This window comes from Melospiza melodia, chromosome W (genome assembly GCF_035770615.1).
Source record: "Melospiza melodia melodia isolate bMelMel2 chromosome W, bMelMel2.pri, whole genome shotgun sequence".
Classification (NCBI taxonomy): Eukaryota; Metazoa; Chordata; class Aves; order Passeriformes; family Passerellidae; genus Melospiza; species Melospiza melodia.
Window position 1 is genome coordinate 41,414,273 of NC_086225.1, and position 4,467 is coordinate 41,418,739.

The 4,467-nt window shown below is 44.3% G+C and overlaps 1 long non-coding RNA gene across 3 annotated transcripts; it reads left to right on the plus strand.

Annotated features, from left to right (window-relative positions):
* The first annotated feature begins 596 nt into the window (after positions 1 to 596).
* Positions 597 to 4,142, plus strand: LOC134431498 (uncharacterized). Of its 3 annotated transcripts, XR_010030999.1 has the most exons (5): positions 597 to 661; positions 811 to 886; positions 1,005 to 1,330; positions 1,670 to 1,787; positions 2,624 to 3,171. It is a non-coding gene; the product is annotated as an uncharacterized LOC134431498 (long non-coding RNA). The 3 variants fall into 3 exon arrangements; XR_010031000.1 differs by lacking the exons at positions 597 to 661; positions 2,624 to 3,171 and adding an exon at positions 3,540 to 4,142 and having other exon boundaries at positions 675 to 886; XR_010030998.1 differs by lacking the exon at positions 597 to 661 and having other exon boundaries at positions 675 to 886.
* Positions 4,143 to 4,467: the final 325 nt, after the last annotated feature.

Genomic DNA, 4,467 nt, shown 5'->3' on the forward strand with positions numbered 1-4,467 from the left:
GTAGAATCTTTAATAGGAGTGGGCTAAAGATCCTGGTTTTGTTTACAGGATTTATTGGTTTATTGGCTCATGAAGAGCAAGAGGTAAGTACAAGCCTAACTACCCTCTAGCTCACAGACCTGCCCAGTGAATAGAGCTTTGTTTTTTTGATGGGCTTGTGATGACTTTGAGATCAATTGCTCATTCATTACAGTAAAAAAAAAAAAAAATTGTTTTGAACATGACATCAAAAATAACTTTAAGCACAACTTAATAATAATAGATCACCAATTTTAGTTAATAATTTTATGCTATACTCTTGGGTGAGGGAAGACTCGGACACTCAATATGAGATCAGCAAGCTATGTTTATTGCAGAGAGTATCAGACACTTATACAGCACATAATAAGCTTATGAATATTCTGTAAGCCAAGCGATCTATTGGTTAAACTATACCATCAACTCTTCCTCATTCCTTTGGGCCTACATTCCCTATTTCCCTCGTCTCTCTGTCTACTTGTTATCCTACCCAGCTAGGCCCAGGCACACGCTATCTTGCAGGTGCAAAACTCAAACTACCTGTGTTCGGTACTTTCCCAGCTCCTGGTCGGCTAACAAGCGAATGTCTGTGTGACCTCTGTCATGGAGCCATTTCTCCACACTATACTATCAAAGTTTAAAGGTAAATTATTATATATTAGGAGATGGTATAAAGTGTATGTTGTAATGTGTAGGATATATACAAAGATACATACTTGAAAGTCCGTAGAGGAAACAAATTTTTATGCCTTCTGTTTGACTGTTTGTCATATATTTGGTTTTATTTCCCAGGGATCAGTGAATTTTAACTCTGGAGTCCTCTATGCTAAGGATGCTCAGCTTACAGATGATGAAATGTTCAGTAATGGTGAGTTTTTCACCTTCTCCTTCATTGTTTTGCTCATCTGAATAAAAAAAAAAAAAGGCAAGATTAAAGAAAAAGCAATAGTTTTATTATTTTTACCCTGTTATGTCTGTTTCCTCAGTATTTGCTGGAGCTGTGCTTACCCAAGGTTTGGGTAAAACAAGCTTTGGGTTCCTTCTGTCTCACTGGGAGTTGCCCAATTCAGTTGCATCTGGTGAAATTCACCCTGAGACCTTACAGAACTAGCTCCAACTACGTGAGAGCCATTTGCAGTTCTCTCCAGACACCTGGAGAATGGGCGACGTTTCTGAGGATCCGGCGAGCGTGCTTCTGTCAAAACTCAGTCTGTGAAATTTCTGGGGAAAACACTTCTGTGTCCTGAAGGGTTCAAACTCTGGTGAGGATCCAGTTATCAGGTGCTCACCTGGATGGTTCCAGCTCCCAAAGGTAACACTTGTACTCTTGCCCTGTAGTTTACATCTATTGTATTTTTGTTATTTTGCAAGATTTTTTGTCTTTGCAAAATATTGTGCATTTCACTCTTTGGAACCTCTCAGATGGTTCTTTGGTGCAGCACCACCCCACGGGACACTTGGCTGCTGTCCTGAAGGGGTTGGTCGCTGGAATTGTAAATCCTGGAGAGTTTGTAAGTCTACTGTCCCCAGGGAGGTATCATGCTTTGTTTATTTCTGTTCTGTTGGTTAGGCGCTGCTTTTGTTGCAAGTATGAATTTCAAACTGCCCTGTTCTTATTTTAACTGTTTTCCTGGTTCTCTCCGCACGGCAGGGAAAGGCTCTCGTATCCTTGTCGTCGGGCTCGGTGCTGTCCAAGAAGATACAGAGACTAAAAAAATCATAAGAAGCAAAATATGACTGCAGGGAAAAGAAGCTGGAGAGAACAGAAGGTGATATTGTTATCCTTACCCTGTATTAGAAACATCCGCTGTGCTTTGATGCTGGCAGCTGCCAGGGGCTTGTTAGCTCTTTGTAGGCAGGTGTAGGTGTTCACTTGTAGGTGTTTTCTCTGGACAAGTCAATTCAAACTTTGCTAAGCTTACATTTGAAAATTACTCTCTAGAACAGTCCAGCATGACATGCTGGATGTCGTCTCCCAGAGGGACCCAAAACTGCCATAAATTTCACAGGGAGGGGTAGGTGTAGAATACTAAAACCTGTCAAGGTTTTCATTTTTATAGGTATTGGCAAAGAAAAGGAATTTATCTCTAAATTCATTTGGAAAGAAACCCTCTCTCTATCCACTTATTTGTATACAGGAATGTAGGAAACTCTGACTAGAGATGGGTAATAGCTTTGAAAATAAAGACATAAGTTTTATCTAGGAATGAACCAATCAAGTGCCCTGAAAGCATGAGAACAGCTGCAGGGGCTGAAGGGAACAGAAAGGGTTCTATCTCATGAACAGAGGTACCTTTTCCTTACAGGTGCTTGTGCTGTAGTTTGCATTCTGCTTCCTAACATTTCTAGTGTGACAGGGTTTACCATAGAGACAATCTGCCAGGAGGTAGCGCTTTGGGGGGTATGACAGTCCTGGGTGTGTATTCTGAACTCCTTCAGAATGTTAGGTTTGGAGTATTTCTTATCTCAGGAAAACAGCAGTCTTTTGCATCTGCATATCAGCTGTTGAAATTTTGGGTTCAATTTCTTGAATCACAAATGTCATAGGATTCCTCCCAGATGGCAGCTGTCATGAAGTATGGCTCTTCTTGGTCTTGGGTTTCAGGGGCTGTTTCCAAAGTGACCTACAGACATTGGAATGAAATCATTATTTACTGTGTAAAAGAATCACTCTCCAAAGCATCAGCCAGGGTCTAAATGTGCCATTCTGCCTTTTAAAAGTACCAACATCACAGGATTTTTCTCAGATTAAAGCTTCCATGGAGTCGGATCTCTCAAGCCTGGCCCTTGAGAATTGTGGGCCTCCTGTGAACTGGTCTTGCCAGAAGGGCTTGCTGAGTTTTCCATTGTGTGGAAAAGAGATCCCATTTGCAGCCTGAAGCCTCATGTTTCCTGTAGGATTTCCACTCCTAGAATTGCACACTTTGAAGGATTTCTTATAGCAGAAGTTTTTTGGGAACTAGGACTCTGGCTGGATTTGGGTCTCTGGACTCTCAGGTGAAGTGACCTTGAGACACTAGGGCGTGCAGATTTCCTTGCTGTTGTAAAGAGCTATTGTTCGCACCCAGGAGCCATGGTCTGAATGGGGGTGTCACCTCTTAAATTTGCAAATGTCACAGGATTTCTTCTAAATGAATGGTGCTAAGAACATAAGGTCTGGCTGGCTTTCGACTTAGAGGCGCCTCCTCTAAATTGGTCTTCAGACGCTAGGTTGGAAAGTGTTCCTACATATGCCAAATAGCCCTTGCTATGCAATTAATAAGCTTCAAATTACCATGGAGTTGCTGCCCCTGCAAAGATTTTGGCAGAGCCTGGTTGTGGTGCCCCACTCCACTCCACCACCCTTAGCAGGTCCTTATGGTTGCATGGGGAATCATCGTGGAGCATGCCAACCCAGCTCCATCCTGGGAACAGCACCTGTATTTTACCCTAAAATTTCTGTCCCATTATAGCTCCTGTTAGGATACAAATGTAACTTCTCGGTTTCCACTGATTTTACCCCCAGTCATCTTTCCATACAGACATTGCTCCACTCCCCAGAGGATTATTGTGAGCAGATGTGAGCTCTGCTGTCCCTTTGGACTGACAAAGACAGAGGTTTTGTCCCAAGTTGCTTTTGAACCTGTCCTGCACCCGTTACGAGTCCTCAGTCTCCTGCAATTTTGTGGGTCAGTCACATGTAAAACAGCACAGCTGGCTGGCATGCTTTGCTCATGAGGGGAGACAAGAGAAGAATCCCTCTGCTCACACCAGACCTGCAGCTGCCAAACCTCACCAAAGCACCTGAGGAGCCCCCAGGGACTGATGGTACAGAAGGGAGGTGATGGAGGACAGCACAGCAGGCAGCCTGCCCTCCATCTGGCTGTGAAGAAGGCAGGGCTGGGAACTGTCAGCAACATCCCAGCAGGTCTGGCTGATGGTGCCACCCTGAGGGCTTCCCCTGCCTTTGGGCAGTCCCAGCTGCTGCAGCTCACTTGACAGAGACTCATTGTCTATACTGTGCTTGGCTGCACTGGAGATGATGAAGCCGAGGACAGCAATGGTTGCCTTCACATCCCCTGACTGCAGATGGGAAGGAGGGCGAGCTCTGTCACCTTGGGAAGGCCTCTGCAGAGTCACTGCTGCCCGTCTCTGGAGCGTGGCTCCATCGGGGGACCGTGGTAAGGACAGCAGTGCTCACCTAACTGCGCACCTGAGGACAGCTTCAGGACCTTGTCATACTGTGGGAGAGCAGAGCTTCACAGTAAACACCAGCTAACACACTGACTGCCAGTGTTAACACTAACAGTTCTTACCTAAATATTAATACTAGTAACACTTACTATGCGTATTATTAATCCTAGTAGAGGCTGGTAGCGTTCTTTAGGCTGAGGCTTGCATGAAGAATACAAAATTAATTAACGTTGCTGATTATGCTATTGTGTTGAAATACTTGGCCTCCACTGCGGT